Source organism: Etheostoma spectabile, unplaced genomic scaffold, assembly GCF_008692095.1.
Source record: "Etheostoma spectabile isolate EspeVRDwgs_2016 unplaced genomic scaffold, UIUC_Espe_1.0 scaffold00000697, whole genome shotgun sequence".
NCBI classification, from domain to species: Eukaryota; Metazoa; Chordata; class Actinopteri; order Perciformes; family Percidae; genus Etheostoma; species Etheostoma spectabile.
Window position 1 is genome coordinate 5,019 of NW_022602633.1, and position 19,982 is coordinate 25,000.

Genomic DNA, 19,982 nt, shown 5'->3' on the forward strand with positions numbered 1-19,982 from the left:
GGGTGCCTAGTGCACCAACAAACAAAATGGAGCTAACATGCATGACTGAAATCTAGTCGACCAGAAATAAGTTGTTTGCCTTCACACAAACATGCCCCTTTTGTGCAGGGTTAATTCCAAATAGTAGTGAAGGAAAAGTTCATTGGCTGGGAATCGGACCCAGGTCACCCACGCGGCAGACAAGAATCTACCACTGAACCACCAATGCTTGATTGGGTCAAAATTGCACCAGTGAAAACAATCAGTCCGCATGGCCACATTATGTTTTCACAAATGTCAGCAAAAAAAGCTAATTACGAAAAGATGTAAAGGAAAACTGCATTGGCCAAGAACCGGACCCCGGTCTCAAGACTACGGGGTTGAGAGAGCACAAGACTCCAGGAAAGGGAAGAAGTTGAGTTAGTAACATGCATTAATGGGATGAGATTGCATGCAGATGGAGAGAAGGAGGAGAGAGGTGCTTAGTGCTCAAATCAAAATCAAAAAGAAGCAGAAACAGATAGTGGCAATAAAGTCAGATATTTAATAAGTGGAAGAAACAATATGATTATATTATTAGAGTCTACTTGAAGCTTTTTATATTTGTCTCTCTCTCTCACTCACACACACAGTGTACTACCACTTTGTTCTGCATCCATCTCCTCCCAGCCCTTGACATTTAGCAGCCCCACAACACACACAGACACACACATACACGCCACAAGGTCTACTTACTAATGCATATACACATCAACTTTCTTTTTGATTAACTTTATTTTGGATTAATGCATATACACATCAACTTTATTTTGATTAATGCATATACACATCAACTTTATTTTGAATTAATGAAAATACACATCATCTTTCTTTTAAGCTGCAGTTCTAGAATGTTAAGCTGCACTTCTAGAACAATAGGTTGAAGTTTTAGAATTTGAACATGCATTATCACCAGACTATAGTTTGATCTGAGGAACAGGAGGTCAGCACAGGCCATGATCGTAGAATGCAGGCACATTTTAGTCTGGTAAATTACAGGGATTTTTACACTGGGATGGAACTGCTAATCTTGCGATTGACAGACGATCTTCCCCAATACAGCCACCTGATACGGTACAGAACTCAGGGATTCCCACTCCTTAAAACACCACCGCCCAACGTGGGGCTCGAACCCACGACCCTGAAATTAAGAGTCTCATGCTCTACCGACTGAGCTAGCCAGGCGCTTCTTAACCCTTTTGTTGTCCTTCGGGTCCTGGGGACCCGTGCAGTTTTACCCATAGTGTTGTCCTCCGAGTCCCCGGGACCCGTGGCGTTGTACTTTGGGTTCCAGGGAGCCGTAGCATTGTCCTTTGTGTCCCAAGGACCCTTGACGTGGTCCTTTGGGTCCCCGGGACCCATGACATTGTCCTTTGGGTCCATAGGACCCGTGGCATTGGCCTTGCGGATCCCAAGGACCCGTGGCATTGTCCTTCAGGACACGGGGACCCTTGACATTGTCCTTCGGGTCCCAGGGACCCGTGGTACACTCAATCGGTCGTATTAGTTCTGCTACCCTCCCATCGTCCTGCCTTTGAGTCCCTGAGATTCTGGCCAGTGGCTTGTAGTTGTAGTAAAAACAGGAAAGGCAAAGGCGAGTGGAAAGGGAGGTTAAAAAAAGAAAACTAAAGGCTTGACATTAGCCTACTAATTATTTTTATTACACACACACACACACACACACACACACACATATACACTTTAGACACATTTGTCTTCTTGTTGTCGTCATACGACGACGACGACAAAGATGATGGCCAAGGCCAAGTGGATGTTTAAGTTCAAGACGAAGAAGGACAAGAAGAAGAAGAAGTAGAAGAAGAAGAAGAAGAAGAAGAGGTGGACATGCAAGGGACGAAGAAGAAGAAGAAGAAGACGAAGACAAAGAAGTACAAGTAGGAGAAGACGACGAAGAAGAAGAACAAAAGAAGAAGTAGAGGGTAGTGAAGAAGAGGGGAAAGAGGAGGATGAGGAAACATTTGTGTCAAAAGATGGCAAAGTAAAATTGTCCTCGAAAACACAAGTTCAAATTTCAGTGATCCCTAATTTGTGTGGTGATTACAAGACTGAATGCAAAGTGTGTATCCCCCATGTAACTCAAAGCCTATCACTTCCAGTCAATACTGTCAAATTTCGAGCTCCTTCCTATTACATTAACAACCAGGTGACCAACATACTGTTTACAGTCTAAATGGCCAACCCTCTGAACCCGAGAGACTCGCCTACAAGCAAAAACAGCACCTCTGATTCATAGCTTAATCATTTAATAACCATAAAAGATAGAAACTTACCAAAAGTTGCAGCTAAAAGCTAACAAGTTAGCTGTTACAGAGGTCTCTTCCGGGTCTTTCTAACCTCTACAGGTGATTTTCTATCCAGCTTGGAACTTCCAGCCTTTTTCGGGTCGTTGAGCATTAAATCCAAACCACTTTATGTCCATAATTCATCGCGTTTTTGCTTATTTATGCCACTAGCTCCCGGCTCCGTTCTGCCCTCTGTTTACGGAAGAAAAGGAAGTAATATGCCCATATATGGGAGACAACGTCACCCAAAGAGTATGGAGTCCTAAATAGGTCAATCTTCCCAGTCACACTATGGTCACACTAGTCTAGTATGCAATCAAAGATGGTATAGCCGAACAAGATAGATACATACCGTTTATAGAGGAAAATGGCCCCACTGGTTTGAGATTTGGGATGTATTTGGGCCTTATTTGAATAAATGTAATAGTATGTGCTTTGTATGAGTTATAATGTTTATAAGTACTCTTGCTAGTTATAAATCACTTAACGGTTTAGGTCCAAAATATATGCTGATCTGCTACTACACTATGAACCACCCAGACCTCTCAGGTCATCTGGGACAGGTCTGCTTTCTGTCCCCAGAGTCAGAACTAAACAGGGTGAAGCAGCTTTCAGTTTCTATGCTCCTCATATCTGGAAAACTCCCAGAAACCTGTAGATCCGCTGCTACTCTCAGTTCTTTTAAATCAAGGCTGAAGACCTTTCTATTTGATGCTGCCTTTCTTTAAATGACTAATCATTTCTTTAAATTTCTTATGCTGCACTGTAAATTTTATTCTTGTGTTTATGTTTCTCTTTGTTTTTAACTGTCTATTCATGTGTTTTACCGGTTTTTAATGCTTGTGATTTTTAACTGTTTTACTTGTGTTTTATCTGTTTAACTGATTTTGTGTAAAGCACTTTGAATTGCCTTGTTGCTGAATGTGCTATACAAATAAAGCTGCCTTGCCTTGCCTTGCCTTATTATGTTTATTTTCGCATATAGGAGAACTGTTTTAGACACACAAATGTTTTGTAGCGTTGCTGTGGGTGTATATCAATACATATGTCATTATTATAAGTAAATGTCATGAGGGCAAAAGCGTCTGGACTTTCTTTGAAAAAGTGTATGTATTTCATCATCTGTATAAGTTATGATGATTATTTCTTCACAGTGTGACTCCCAAGACATATGAGATGTGTTTTAGAGAGGACATGACTTTAAAGGAGCAAGAGGAACTCATTGAACTGAAACAAGATCGTGGTTTAAAGCTAAACTTTGCTGATCTTCCTTTGGACAGTTTTTGGTTATCTGTTGCCAAGGAGTTCCCCATTCTGGCCAACTAAGCTATTTTGACATTGCTCCCGTTTTCAACCACATATCTATGTGAGCTGAGCTTCTCAAGCTTGACTGCGATAAAAACGAAAACAGAGAGAGACTGAGAGGTGTTGAGGAAGAGCTTTGTGTGTGTCTTTCTACCATTCTTACCAGGATATCCATTTTGTGTTCATCGAAACAGGCCCAGGTTTCACACTAAGTGAGTATAAATACATTTAGAAACTATATTATTAACTATATGTATTGTATGTATTGTGTTAGAGTGTCATTTTGGTTGGTGGTATGCCCCAGAATTTTGTAAGTGTAAAAAATGTGCCGTGGCTCAAAAAAGGTTGAAAATCACTGGTCTAGAGGGAAGCACTTTAAATTTGGCATACTGAATTGTAAAATAATTAACGATGCACGTGGAGCTGCCCGTTGCCCAAACTGTCAACGGACCTGAAGAGACATGGCTGGCAGATTTTACCGCCAGAAGTTGTTGCAAAAACTGAATGATCTGTGAAACCTCGTTGGGTTCCTGGTATCAAAACGTTGTTATAATACTTGACAAGATAAAGCCATACAAAGTGTAGCAAGATTTGCACTTTGATTGGCAGAAAAACAGCAAGGACAAAATATTGGCCCTGTGACAATGGGGGAATAGGTGAGGCCTTGGATTTGGAAAGCGGCACACCAAGTGAGAATTACCGCGAGGGTTGGGACTGGGAAGTAGTAATTTACTGGGAACTGCTAAGTAGCAGCTGTTATGTCCTTTTAATGAAAAAGAAAGTTGATGTGTTTATGCATTTATTAAAAAGAAAGTTGATGTCATGATGAATTGTGATGATGAATCAAATAGAAAGTTGATGTGTATATACAGTAATATAAAAGAAAGTAGATGTGTATATGCATTAATCTAAGTTTTGAATCTCATCCAAGAGACTTCTTTAGTTGTTTTTTTTTACACAGAAAGGGTTGGACACAGAGTCCACTCCCCCACCCATATCTGACAATTGAAAGCTGTGGGGAAAGGGGGGTTCCAAAGCTAATAGACCATTCAACAAGCAATTCTGATGAACTATACTGACCCATTCAGGATGAGCACCGTATACTCTGACTGCAGCAACACAAGTTCAAATTTCAGTGATCCCTAATTTTTGTGGTGATTACGAGACTGAATGCAAAGTGTGTATCCCCCATGTTACTCAAAGCTTATCACTTCCAGTCAATACTGTCAAATTTGGAGCTCCTTCCGATTACATTAACAACCAGGTGACTCCTCAACATGCCCCACCAACATACTGTTTACAGTCTAAATGACCAAGGACATTAAACCTGTTAGCTTACTTTAAACTAGATGTGAAAAGTTGAAAGGTTGATCTTTTTCACCTATACTGTGGCATAAAAACAGGTTCTATTGAGATTTGAACTTAAATCGCTTGATTTACAGTGCAGAGTGCTAACCATTACACCATGGAACCTTTCAAAGTGTTGCAAGGGTTTGCTAGGCAGTTTCTTTCATAATATCCACATGTGTGATATTAAAGGCACACAACAATCACAACAATTATTGGCCAATTTAGTCAGTTAGTTAGCTAAGCGTTCAGAGGATGTGGGAAAAAGCAAGTCAAGAACAGGTTTTAAAGGACTTGCCACAGACAGTGAAGACAGCAGTAGATATGTCTACTGTGTACAAACACATGGTAACTTTACATCTGTTGACAATAAAGATGCCCACAAAACCCTGTAGTGGCCATTGAGCTTCTTGCGCACATTCATGTCCTCTTAAATACATAGAACTGCTTTATTCCCAATATCATGTCTCAGAAAAACAGTAGATGTCAGAAGTGGGATTTGAACCCACGCCTCCAGTGGAGACTGCGACCTGAACGCAGCGCCTTGGACCGCTCGGCCAACCTGACTGATCCAACAATACTTTGTAGGACCTGTCTCAAAATTATAATGTAGTAAATTAAACATGTCATGATATAGTAGGTTCTCAGTCATCCATGTCATAGTTAACAAGGGAAGGTTTCTCAACTGTCAGCCAAATATGGGCGTTCATGGAGACATGGAAGAAAGTCACCAGGGTGGCAATCTGTTATAGTACCACTGTATGCATGTGTACCTGCATGCATTTCAAAATGTAGGCCAAGAAAAAAAAGAAACAGAGCCATACTGACACAAAAAAAAGAATTTTACAGCAGAAAGCCCCATTTTAAGGACACACAGCAGACCTACAATGAAATTGTAATTGCACTGCTTTGAAAATAGTAAGAACCTTCTTCATCACAAACCTGATGGTGCAGTACTTGATCCACATGGATCCACTTGCTGTCCCTCTGGCTGTTCCTCCCTCTGTCCCATTTATGTTTTCTTTCTCCTCACTCTCTTCTTCCCTCCTCCTCACCCTCTTCTTCATCTTCCTCACCCTCTGGAATATCCCTCTCTGTGTCAGAGCCCTCCTTTTCATCACACGCCCTCTCTCCAACTCCCCAAACTCCTCTGGCTCCCCTCTTCCTGCTCTTCAGTCCCTTGATTTGTTTCTCTCACTGCTGTTTTTCTCACTTTTTGTTTACTAGGGCGCTATATCACTTCCTCCTCCATGATAAATATTACATGAAGATAAAACGTAGGAGTATGCATTACATTTCCCTCCCTACTCAACACGGACATAAAGCCTGTCATTACTTTACACAAACGTAGTTATTTGTTATCGCAATGCAACAGCAAATACGGATGAAGTTACGTGTTCAAAGTACTCACTTCCCCTACTCAAGTAGAAGTAGAGAGAATTGTGTTAATAAATACTCTGGTAAAAGTATAAGTACTGATTTAACTTCTTACTCAAGTAAAAAAGTAACAAAGTAAAGGCTTAGCAAATTACTTAAAGTATAAAAGTAAAAGTAGCCTTATGAATGACAAAGCTACCTGGACCAGACAGATGTTACTAGAGAGCACGCTGAGAAACTACAGTAGACATGGAGAAAAGACTCTTTATTCTTTATTCTTTATATGCCATTGCCTACATTTTAAAATGGCTGTCTGCCAATAGGCCTAAAACATATATAAACATATAGCCTATTTATATTGACAGAGACTGGGACTCCAGGTTAATAAGATTCTCACCAGTATCAAGATATGAATTCAGTGTGATTTTGTGAGGTCTGTGTATATTCAATTTAATTAGATTAAATTTTGTAATGGTAACTCCAGTGAAATTATTTAAAATTTATGAGGACTAGATTAGAACTGGATTTAAAGCTGATTCTGGTTTCCAATTTGGCCCAGGTGTGTCTGTTAAAACACAGATGGAGACAACTTCTCTCTGTTGATGCTTTATTACAATCAGCATCAGGATAAACATGGGGGGGGGAGCTCTGCTATGGCTGTGTGTGGTGGTAATAAAAAATAAATAAATAAATAACAAGGAATCATATATGCTAGTAAATAATAACAATAAACCAACTACTAATTACATTATCTTAATGAGCAAGGACGTTCAACAATCGCCATTATATCGAATCAACAGCCAGGTGTAACCTAGCCAACAGTAGAAGAACGTAAACAAGCTAACTTTTAAATGTACCAGAACTACAGACCAATACAACAACAGGCTTACATGAACTGACAACATCAGTTAATGACTTACAGTTCTCAAAGACGCACACGTCTCAGCTGATTATCCTCCGGACAGCTAGTCTCTTTTTTTTTTTTTTCACTTTTTCTCCGTGTGGCGTGTGCGTGCCGCTCGCGGTGTGAGGCGGGTGTCCGCGCTATTCTCCGACATGGACTCCAAATCACACCTGATAGACAACCTTTAGTACAAAACTAAAGTAACAAGCCAATTTTGTAAAATGTAGGAGTAGAAAGTACCGATATTCGAGTAGAAGTAAAAAGTCGCCCAAAAAATAAATAGTAAAGTAAAAATACCTGAAAATTCAACTGGAGTACAGTAATGAAGTATTTGTGTTTTGTTACTTCCCATCTCTGATGACCGTAAAGATTAATATGTACATGGTTTGCAGAACTGTACCTTCTAATAGAGGTAAGGCCACTTGGGTTATCTTTGGGCTGCTCTATGGTCAACTGCAGAAGGAAAAATCCCAGAGTTGGCTCACTCCAGATTATTTAAGCAACAAACTTCCCTGGGTGGACTTGAACCACCATCCTTTCGGTTAACAGCCGACTGCGCTGACCTATTGCGCCACAGAGACTGCATATGTCTGATGTTTTATGAATGGGATCTCGATCTTTAAGCCACAAACATTTGCTTTATGGCTTTTTGAGGTTGAGCTGCACATGTATGCTTATCAGGCTATTTTCCTGTTACTCAGAAATTGGGGAAGCTGACTCATGCTGAAATGTAGAAGCTGGACGTGCATTGCCTTTTTCTTACATGTCAATTGAAATCTGACTTTGAATTCAAATATTGGGCATCCAAGAAAGTTCTGGAACTGATGATGTATCAGTCGTTTTGCTGGTGGTTTCTTGGTCACAGCAACAAGCTTGATCATTGACATACAGTTGCCGCCACCTATCACTAAACTGTTGGGTGGGGCCTTACGTATTTGCTTGTATTACATCAAGTGACCTGCATACCAATGACTGCAAAGATCAATATGTACATGGCTTGCAGAACTGTACCTTCTGATATAAGGCCACTTGGTTATCTTTGAGCTCTTAGATCCTAGAGTTGGCTAACTCCAGGTTATTTAAGCAACAATCGTCTCTGGGTGGACTTGAACCACCATCCTTTCAGTTAACAGCCGACTGCGCTGACCTATTGCGCCACAGAGACTGCGCCTGGCTGATGTATTATGAGCGCCAACTTGATCTTTAAGCCACAAGCATTTGCTTTATGGCCTTTTGAGGTCGTGCTGCACATGTATGCTTATCAGGCTATTTTCCTGTTACTCAGAAATTGGAGAAGCTGCCTCTATGGTCTTCTGTAGAAGGATAAATCCCAGAGTTGGATCACTCCAGGGAGCTCGATCTTTAAGCCACAAGCATTTGCTTTATGTGAGCTTTGCTAACTGTGAGAAACTGTCACAAACGCAGATGCGAGGTGATGCAGCGGCGTCTAGAAGCTGAGGAGACAGGCTTAATTGCGGGTGGTGGAACATGTCTATGTCTGTGGATCCTCATGGAGGCAGCTTGATTGATTGTTATGTTCCCTTATTTGTGCGATATAACAGTGATCTAATGTTTTATCAAACCGGGTTGGGAGAGTAACATTTCTGGTTACTTCTTGACGAATAAAGCAAGTAACGTCACTCAAAGAAAGTTACTGGCTGGGAACCAAAGCCATATCAACTGCAACACATCTGTGCATTGAGAATGAAAATAAATGCTCAGAGATGCATCAGCGGCTTCCAGTAACTATTTGATATTATAGTGTTATCCATGAAGGCACATCTGCCGTTTGTCATAATGAGATGTGTGACCACAATTAAACAGCGCCTCTCGTTGTTGGCAGGATTCGAACCTGCGAGGGAGACCCCAATGGATTTCAAGTCCATCGCCTTAACCACTCGGCCACAACAACCTGAAAAGCAGTGCAATACTGATTTGCACTAATATTTACACTGACTCACGAAAAAACACGAGTAAAATTAAAAAACACTGCATAAACTTTGCTACCGTGTGTTTATTTAAATATGGGTACACTTTACATGTAGGTGTATACTTTACTGCAAATTAAACTGAGATGTCAGGGTTTCAATCTCCACCTGTGAAAAGTGCTGCTTCTTAGCCGGATTACGTCTGGCCATGTCGTAAATAGTAGGGGCGAGGACTCAAAACCGAGAATATATTGGGGCGTGATATTTTAATTGTTGTGATTGTTGTGTGCCTTTAATATCACACATGTAGATATAATGAAAGAAACTGCCTAGCAACTCTTTTGACGGTTCCATGGTGTAATGGTTAGCACTCTGGACTCTGAATCCAGCGATCTGAGTTCAAATCTCGGTGGAACCTGTTTTTAAGCCACAGCATAGGTGAAAACATTCAACCTTTCAACTTTCCACATCTAGTTTAAAGTAAGCTTATGTTGGTGGGGGCATGTTGAGGAGTCACCTGGTTGTTAATGTAATCAGAAGGAGCTCCAAACTTGACAGTATTGACTGGAAGTGATAGGCTTTGAGTTACATGGGGATACACACTTTGTATTCAGTCTCATAATCACCATAAAAATAAGCTATCATTGAAATTTGAACTTGTGTTGCTGCAGTCAGAGTATACAGTGTTCATCCTGAATGGGCCAGTATAGTGCATCAGAATTGCTTGTTGAATGGTCTATTAGCTTTGGAACCCCCCTTTCCCCACAGCTTTCAACTGTCAGATATGGGTGGGGGAGTGGGCACTGTGTCAAACCCTTTCTGTGTAAAAAAGAAGTCTCTTGGATGAGAGACAAAACTTCTGCGGAGGACCTTTTACCAAGTCCAATGTCCCTTGGCCTAGTTGTGCACTTTTGGGGTAATAGCATGGATCAGGAACCAAAACGGACACATCTGGACTCATTGTGGGAATTGTACGGCAATATATGACACGTTTAGACCATGAAGACAGTTATCAGTTTATTTCCCATCTGGCAGGTTTATTCGTGGACTCAGTTGGACATTTTGAAGATAATTGCACAATGTTGACCCAATTGTCAGTCTATTTCCCATCTGGCAGGGACATTTCTGGATTCAGGTGGACATTGTGGACAGAAACATTGGTGGATCTTGATTCCCACCATAGGATTTGGCCTGTATTGCACATTCCCTTCACATCACGCGCAATGCCATGCCATTGTCAAGCACATTGCCACAATGGTGACTTTCTTCCATGTCTCCATGAACACCCATATATTTGGACTGACAGTTGAGAAACCTTCCCTTGTTAACTATGACATGGATGACTGAGAACCTACAATAGAGTGACATGTTTAATTCACTATCTTATAATTTTTTAAACAGGTCCTACTGAACATCTGTTGGATCAGTCAGGATGGCCGAGCGGTCCAAGGCGCTGCGTTCAGGTTGCAGTCCCCACTGGAGGCGTGGGTTAAAATCCCACTTCTGACAACCAGTGTTTTCATCTGGAACTAATGTCTGACACATGATATCGTGATTAAAGAATTTATCAGTTCTTTGTATGTAAGAGGACATGAATGTGCCCAAGAAACGCAATTGCAAGTGCAGCGTTTTGTGAGAATCTTTATTGTCAACAGATGTAAAGTTACCATGTGTTTGTACACAGTAGACATAGTTACTGCTGTATTCACTGTCTGTGGCAAGTCCTTCAAAACCTGTTCTTGACTTGCCTTTTCCCACATCCTCTGAACGCTTAGCTAACTAAATGACTTAAGTTGGCAAGCAATTGTTGCTTTTTCATCTTCATTGTCACTGTTGTGTGCCTTCAATAGCATACATGTGGATATTATGAAAGAAACTTCCAGGCAAACCCTTGCAACACTTTTAAGGGTTCCATGGTGTAATGGTTAGCACTCTGGACTTTGACTCCAGCAATCTGAGTTCAAATCTCAGTGGAACCTGATTTTAAGTTGCATGTATGCATTGGCTTAAGTTAAGTGTAGTATTTTGTTTGTTTTGTAGTATCTTGTTTGTGTTGTAGTATCTATAGAGATTTGTGGTGTAGTATGGAACCATTGTCCTGTCTTTTATGTATTATGAAACTTATTGCCGCCGGTCTTGGCAGGACTCCCTGGAAGAAGAGTTACTGTAGCTCAATGGGATTGTTCCTGGTTAAATAAGGTAAATAAAAATAAAATGAATCTGTAATATGTCCAAACATTCCTCTCTTCATTACCGACATACTGGAAGTCGGCCATGTTTAATTGGATGCTCTCCAGTTATTGTGTTTGGTAGATTGACATTATATTTTCCTACTTGGGGACTTTTCATTTCATATTCTTTGTCTGATATTTTCTATTCCCTGTTTGTTTTTTCTGTGACTGCATGTGGTTTTAAATCTGTTGGAGTTTCTTCAGACTAAAGCAAAGACACTGATGATGTCATCCAAAAGAAACATAAAGGACAGCAACCTGTTTCCAGAGGACACTAAAGAATGACGGAGCAGCAGGAAACAGAGCAGCTCAAATAGCAAACAGCTGATTTATTCATCTGACTCGTAGAATAACGCCAATGATTGACTTGTTTTAATGTCTGGGAATGTGGAACAGCTCCATGCTGACTACCTGAAATAAAACAAGGCCACATGCTGACTATTGGGGACTTGATTTGATGGATTTATTCTTCCTGTTGTGTCTCTGTTTAACTCCTAATTTAAAGGTAAAGTCAGCATCCACTAAAGGTTGTGTTGTTGCTGCTGACAGACTCAGATTATTATTCTAAGTGTGTGACAACATTATGGGATGGATCCCTACAGAGATAGACCTTTTAGTTAAAGAGGACATCCTTTGAGTTTGGATCCTTTAGTTTCCAACCAGTGGTGATTGTAGGAACAGTGGAAAGATGAACCAAGATGGCTTGTCATTTTGTTTTTTTTTTCCATTGACTATAGTTGTGTTTGTTATTAACAGAAATCAACCTGTCAACATTTCTATTCATCATAAAGTTCCAACGTTAAGATTTTTGCCGCCAGTTCAAAATGGAACTGAACACGGAGGTGGATTCCTCCCTAACGGCCGTTCTGCTCTGCTCCGTGCCCCCGCTGTCCGGTAATAGTTAAAGCAGATAAAAACCTAAACAACACTCAAAGCTTCAAGATAAAACTTACTTAAGAATAGGGTGACCACCTGCTAATAAGCCCAAGGGGGACAAGTGGTATGTTTCTGAGGGACAATGTGGGACACTGCCTGGCGCAGCGGTGCCTACCCCCCCTCCCCCCCACGAGCAGACTCACTAATACTGGTTTACCCATTTCTAGCACATACCACCTTACATGGTATATTAATAATGCCCTATGCCCCTGAACATGTGTAACTGCTGATGTAAGCTCATGAATAGGCCAACCAATGTGTATTTTCTAAATAAAGATTAATATTTTGAACATTCATACAATTATAATATAATTGACAGATGCACTTCCACTTACGATTTACTTTAGCTATTTAATTTTATATTTCCTTACAATTTATTCACTTTAAATACATAATATAAAATTATAGGACTAACAGGAATTGTAGTTTCTCAACACCACAGGAACAGTTTAAACAAAAGAGTCTTCCCAGTCTTCCTTGTACCCACCTTCTCTTTTTAACTGATGGTGGGGGCCTGACTGCTCAGACTCGGGCTCTTTCTCCATTTTTTGAATTGGAAAGCGCGTTCCTAAAAGTCCCTTCCCAGTGTCTGGTATGCACGTGCGTGCGCTGTCATGACAACGAATCAGAGGGATTTTAACTATTTGGCTGATTTACAGTCATATTCTGTACATTCTGGCTGATAGTGACGTTTAGAAGTCAGAGAGACTAAATCCGTTCAGATCACAGATCATCTCCAGTCTGTTGTTAATTAAATCAGCATCAGATCTCATGTAGAACATTCTGAGAGCTACAATTAAAACTAGAGACTGTTCCAGCTGATATGTGGGTCTGATATATTTTATTAAATCGGAATCGCACCACAGTGTTTTTGTCACCTCCTCTTCTGAAATTGGCTGGAAACTGTCCGACTTTACCTCCGCTTTTTGTCCCCCCCCCTCTACCGGCTGCTGCCGCCGGCTCTCGTCTACTTTACAGGCGCAGTTCATCCCGAACGAGTTGTTCGTTTGGCTGCCTCGGGCTCCAAGATAGAGCGACCAACTTTTTTTTTTGAGCAAGCATTGATTATGCGTGACACGGTCTCAATTTGCGGGACGTATGAATGGGGCTTCAAACGCTGTGCGCGCACGCGTTAGCGGGACGGGTGGTCACCCTAGCCTGGACGCGGAGGGGTGTGTGTCTTCTCTCTGCTCTGACTGCAGGCTGTGCCTGCTGCGCGAGGCTACTGCTAACTGTGAGTGCTTTGGACGGGAGAGGGGCTCACGGCAGCTCCCGTGGTTGAGCAGTTTTTTTCACCTCCCATCCTGTAGTCTACTCGCGCCCCCCCAGGAGAGAGGGGGGCACGCCCCACCGGTTGAGAACCACTGGATTAAAATAACTTAATGATCCTCAGTGGGGAAATTACAATTTACACTCAGTTACTAATCACTCACAGGGCTGAAATACACACACAAACTGCAGTAAGGACATTTGACCCCGACGTGATTTGAACACGCAACCTCTGATCTGGAGTCAGACGCGCTACCATTGCGCCACGAGGTCTGCTGATTAATGCATGTACACATCAACTTTCGTTTTGATTAATGCATATCTGTTCTTTTTAAGGCATATACACATGCATACATGCCTATACGTTATATGCCTCTACGTTCTTTTGAGTAATATACACATACACATAATCTTTCTTTTTGATTAATATATTTAATCTATAATATTTATTGATCCCCAGTGGGGAAATTACAATTTACACTCTGTGTACACTTTTTCAGTAATCCCACACAGGCCTGAAATACACACACACACACTAAGGATCTATTCAAGCACTAATGGAGACAGGCTCAGATTAATATTCCAAGTGTCTGACAACTTTATGGAAAGGATTTTAAGCATTAAGCATTTTAAAAACATCCACGTAATTGCGATCGCTAAACCCACCAGACTCCATGTAAATTTACAGTAATTTTAGCATCGTAAACGCACTTCATTAAAAGTTGACAGAACCAAAATAAAACTATGAAAAGCCGTTTTGGGTCGTCTTTTCACTTTTCCAACCATCACAACTCTAGTTTTGGTTTAATAAACTCCTAGTCACCGATTTACATGTGAAAATATGTCTGCTCTATCCACGTTAAATAATTTACACATTTATAGTGTGATGTGTATATTCTCATAATGTATTACAATATATTTTGTTTTCATCCCTCAAAAATAAATAAAAATAAAATGAGATAAGTCTTATAGACTGGAATTGTCTACGGTGTATGACATCACCAGCATTCTATAACACATCTAAAGAACTACTGGCCAATCAGCTGATAGTTCATGATGACGTCATGAGTGAGGTCACAAAACGTCCATAGAGGACCTTATAAGTACAAGCCGTGTTGAGTCTTTAAGTTCAGGGTCCTGCTCCGGGTAGCTGGAGGCCAGCGGCTTCTGCAGAGACTAGGCGCTGCGAAAGCAGTTTGTCTTTGGAGGCCTCTCTGCCAGAAGACTAGGACCAGATGCTGCTAAAGCAGTTGGTCTTTGAGGACTCGATTCCAGAAGACTAGGACCAGATGCTGCAAAAGCAGTTGGTCTTTGAGGCCTCCTCCTCTGAATCCGCCGACCTCCAGTCAGCCAGAGCAGAGGGCCCGACCTGCTCCGCTGAGGAACAGATACCAGCTCTGGGGGCAGGGGTCAGGGACCAGGGTAAGTGTTTTAGAAAGGTATTAGGGATCATGAATGCGCTTCAGCAAAGCTAAAAACAAGTCTGAAAAAAAGCCCATAGTGTCACACCCACCTTGTGTGTGTGTGTGTGTGTGTGTGTGTGAGACCTCTCAGGTCATCTGGGACAGGTCTACTTTCTGTCCCCAGAGTCAGAACTAAACAGGGTGAAGCAGCTTTCAGTTTCTATGCTCCTCATATCTGGAATAAACTCCCAGAAACCTGTAGATCCGCTGCTACTCTCAGTTCTTTTAAATCACGGCTGAAGACCTTCCTTTTTGATGCTGCCTTTCTTACATGACTGCTCATTTCTTTAAATTTCTTATGCTGCACTGTAACTTTTATTCTTGTGTTTTATGTGTCCTAATGTTTTCCTTTGTTTTTAACTGTCTATTCATGTGTTTTATCAGTTTTTAATGCTTATGATTTTAACTGTTTGTACTTGTGTTTTATCTGTTTAACAGATTTTATGTAAAGCACTTTGAATTGCCCTGTTGTTGAAATGTGCTCTACAAATAAAGCTGCCTGGCCTTGCCTTGCCTTGGTGTGTTGTGTGTGTTGGTGTGTGGTGTGTGTGTGTGTGTGTGGTGTGTGTGTGTGTGTGGTGTGTGTGTGTGTGTGTGTAACTAGATAAAAAATGAAATGCTTTGGACTTTTAATTGGCACTTTAGGGATTTATGGCTTAGACCAATGCTGTTTATGTATGTTTAGGTAATATTTTAGGTTTGTCTGTGATTTGTCCTCAGACCTGCTGTACTTTCCTATGGACTATGGGATCAGGTCAGAGTTGACTGTGGGAAAGAGTTATCTGGCATTATTCATACAGGAAAAGCTGGCAGAATGCAGACACAATACTAAAAGGCAGCCTTACCGTCAGACTCCTACAAGGGTGAAATGAATGTTTGTTAAAAATTAATCCAGGTTTCTTGCAATTGCATTTCTAATGAAGGCTGGCAGACTTACACTATCCTTAAAACCTGCACAGATTCATGTGATTGAGAGAATGTGGTGGGAGGTGAATCCCAGAGTCAACTACCCTTTGAAGACAGCTTTGGTAGAGCTGGGGGACCAAGAGGAAGTCAACATAGAGGACAAAACATCAAAATATTATGTGTCAAACCAAAGACATACCAGCTGGCTAGGATTGGCATCACAAAAGTCACAGAGGCATGGAATGCACACAGGATCCCAGGTATAATTAATTTAATTTTACTGACTACATTACTTACATTACATAACTTTTTTTTGTAATATTTTTATTGTAATATGCACAACAATACTTACAGTCACAGATACAATTTATCTTTTTTGTTTTTTAAACATACAGTGCCTTGCGAAAGTATTCGGCCCCCTTGAACTTTTCAACCTTTTGACACATTTCAGGCTTCAAAAATAAAGATATACAATTTTTATTTTTTGTGAAGAATCACCAACAAGTGGGACACAATTGTGAAGTGGAACGAAATCTATTGGATATTTTAAACTTTTTTAGCAAATAAAAAACTGAAAAATTATTCAGCCCCCTTGCGTTAATACTTTGTAGAGCCACCTTTTGCTGCGATTCCAGCTGCAAGTCGCTTGGGGTATGTCTCTATCAGTTTTGCACATCGAGAGACTGAAATTCTTGCCCATTCTTCCTTGAAAAACAGCTCGAGCTCAGTGAGGTTGGATGGAGAGCGTTTGTGAACAGCAGTTTTCAGTTCTTTCCACAGATTCTCGATTGGATTCAGGTCTGGACTTTGACTTGGCCATTCTAACACCTGGATACGTTTATTTGGGAACCATTCCTTTGTAGATTTTGCTGTATGTTTGGGATCATTGTCTTGTTGGAAGGCAAGGCAAGGCAGCTTTATTTGTATAGCAAATTTCAGCAACAGGGCAATTCTAAGTGTTTTACACAAAATCAGTTAAACAGATAAAACACAAGTAAAAACAGTTAAAAATCATGAGCATTAAAAACTGATAAACACATGAATAGACAGTTAAAAAATAGACACATAAAACACAAGAATAAAAGTTACAGTGCAGCATAAGAAATTTAAAGAAATGAGCAGTCATTTAAAGAAAGGCAGCATCAAAAAGAAAGGTCTTCAGCCTTGATTTAAAAGAACAGAGTAGCAGCGGATCTGCAGGTTTCTGGGAGTTTATTCCAGATATGAGGAGCATAGAAACTGAAAGCTGCTTCACCCTGTTTAGTTCTGACTCTGGGGACAGAAAGTAGACCTGTCCCAGATGACTTGAGAGGTCTGGGGGGGTCATAGTGTAGTAGCAGATCAGAAATGTATTTTGGACCTAAACCGTTAGGTGATTTATAAACTAGCAAGAGTACTTTGAAATCAATTCTTTGAGGCACAGGAAGCCAGTGTAAAGACTTCAGAACTGGAGTGATGTGATCCAGTCTCTTGGTCTTAGTGAGGACCCGAGTAGCAGCGTTCTGAATCAGCTGTAGCTGTCTGATTGATTTTTTAGGGAGACCTGTAAAGACACCGTCACAGTAGCCAAGTCTACGGAAGATGAAAGCATGGACCAGTTTTTCCAAGTCCTGTTGACACATAAGTCCTTTAACGCTTTATATATTCTTAAGGTGATAGTAGGCTGATTTTGTTATTGTCTTAATGTGGCTGTTAAAGTTCAGGTCTGAGTCCATGACTACACCCAGATTTCTGGCTTTGTCTGTTGTTTTTAACATTGTTGTTTGAAGCTGAGAGCAGACTTTCAATTGTTCCTCTTTTGCTCCAAAAACAACCACCTCAGTTTTTCCTTCATTTAATTTCAGAAAGTTCTGGCACATCCAGCCGTTAATTTGTTCGATGCACTTAGTCAGTTTTTGTATTGGACTATAGTTCCCTGGTGATAAGGTTATGTAAATTTGTGTGTCGTCCGCATAACTATGGTAACTTATTTTGTTGTTCTCCATAATCTGGGCCAGTGGGAGCATGTAGATGTTAAACAGAAGAGGCTCCAGAATAGAGCCTTGGGGAACTCCACACGTCATATTTGTATGCTCAGATGTATAATTACCTATTGTCACAAAGTAATCCCTATTCTGTAAGTAGGATTCAAACCAGTTTAGTACTGAGCCAGAAAGTCCTACCCAGTTTTCCAATCGGTTTAGTAATATGTCATGGTCTACCGTGTCAAATGCCGCACTGAGATCAAGTAATACTAAGATTGAAATTTTGCCACTATCTGTGTTAAGGTGGATGTCATTAAAAACTTTGACGAGAGCCGTGGATAACTGCCTCCTGAGCCTGCCAACATCAAGGAATGCCACACAGCTAATGAGCAAGCTACAGGTCCTCCGAGCCTCCGGAGGGTTGGAGCTGCGCCACTGGGCCAGTAATGTTTCCAGCATAGTTAATCACCTGCCAAAAGAGGCCAGATCAGACAACCTTGATCTCTGGCTTACTCAAGAGGTAGCAGAGGCTGCAGTGTACAGTGTACACAGTGTACAAACAACATACTTAGGCCAAATGAACAGAAATGGCTGATGAATGAACTTTGTGTATATTGTGGCTTAAACTTAAATTTAATTTATCATCTTTAGTCTGTGTTAACGTAACATGCCTTTTTCATTTGCAACCAGGGTTTAATGGGTAGCAATGATGCAAACAGAGGTAATCTCTGCAACAACAACGTGCTGTTGGGAATTGAACCCAGGATCACCTGTTTACTAGACAGGCACTTTAACCAACTAAGCCACAGCACCGCTGGGTGTCAACCCAGATGCCGGCCATGTTGGAGGAACTCGGTGTAAACACCTGAACGGATTACAGTGCAGTATTGTGCACTTTGGATACTTTATGTGAATGTAGCCATGTCTAAACAACAGAAAAGCATCCAAGATGCAAAGGCATTTAGGGAAGGATGATATTTCGAAAAATTACAGTTTATTGGCGGTGCAGATCCTCACGAGTTGGCTCCCTCTTCTTAGATCCATGACGACCCGGTGATTCTTCCTTCAGTTACATATCCCGATATAGTCAACTAATATCAAATAATTTATTTATTAATTTTTATTCCAGCAGCATCAAAGATGTTGAAATCAGGCCTGGAAAAATGACAAGAACATCTCTCACAATGCAAGTTACAGAGTGACAACAGTTCGGGTGAATACAATCAGTAATACACTTCCTTATATCCAGTGCCCCCAGAGGAAAATAAACCTTGTTTGGAAAACAGTTTAATCTCAAACACAATTAGTGAACCTTAGGCAGACAGTTGGAGCTCTTACGTATTTCTGAACCTGCCCCTTGTGTGTCAAGTTTCTTGACCGGTCATTCTATCTCAGCTGAAAAAGGACATCTTGTCTCTAGGATGGGCTACGGTCTCGACCTGGGACCTGCTAGGATAAACACCGCTTTAGACAACTGTTTCTGTCAGGCTCCACGTCATCTGTTCTTCAAGGAAATGGTGTGGAGTCATAACAAACCCAGTTGTCTCCCATCAAGGAGAAACACACAGATGGCAGATACAGAAGTCATATACTCTGAGAGGCATTGGAGATCTTATTATGAATAATTAATATGAATATCATTGGTTAAATGTAATTTTCCCATTACAAGCCGTATCGTTTTCAGGTCCGGTACAGACATGGAAAGAAGAATGTCATTGCTGACTCTGATGAGTAACGGTTTTAAGAGGGAGGGTGTGTGACGAAGTGGGTTTGCTCACCACTTGTCCCATGCAGGTCATTAGTAAAGTAAACACACAGTCACGTTAGTTTCAGTTCCATTTTATTAGGTTGCAAGTTGAAACATGGTTTTCCCTGTATTGCTACTTACAATTGTTTGTTCCTTTGTTCAGTTCCACCATGCAAGACAATTGGTTGGGGAGGGGCCGGCCTAAGTATTTCCTGTTTTATAGGAATAGGGTGGTCATGGATGACATCACCGGGCCAAACCAAGTAGAGGGTTTTCTTTTGTAT

At 40.9% G+C, this 19,982-nt stretch overlaps 5 non-coding genes across 5 annotated transcripts; 2 read left to right on the forward strand and 3 right to left on the reverse strand.

Annotated features, from left to right (window-relative positions):
• Positions 1–1,130: 1,130 nt before the first annotated feature.
• On the reverse strand, positions 1,131–1,203 carry trnak-cuu (transfer RNA lysine (anticodon CUU)). The gene has a single exon. It is a non-coding gene; the product is annotated as a tRNA-Lys (tRNA).
• Positions 1,204–9,085: 7,882 nt separating this feature from the next.
• On the reverse strand, positions 9,086–9,166 carry trnas-uga (transfer RNA serine (anticodon UGA)). Its single transcript has one exon. It is a non-coding gene; the product is annotated as a tRNA-Ser (tRNA).
• A 362-nt stretch (positions 9,167–9,528) lies between these two features.
• trnaq-cug (transfer RNA glutamine (anticodon CUG)) lies at positions 9,529–9,600 on the forward strand. Its single transcript has one exon. It is a non-coding gene; the product is annotated as a tRNA-Gln (tRNA).
• Positions 9,601–11,089: 1,489 nt separating this feature from the next.
• On the forward strand, positions 11,090–11,161 carry trnaq-uug (transfer RNA glutamine (anticodon UUG)). Its single transcript has one exon. It is a non-coding gene; the product is annotated as a tRNA-Gln (tRNA).
• A 2,659-nt stretch (positions 11,162–13,820) lies between these two features.
• trnaw-cca (transfer RNA tryptophan (anticodon CCA)) lies at positions 13,821–13,891 on the reverse strand. The gene has a single exon. It is a non-coding gene; the product is annotated as a tRNA-Trp (tRNA).
• Between the last annotated feature and the right edge of the window lie 6,091 nt (positions 13,892–19,982).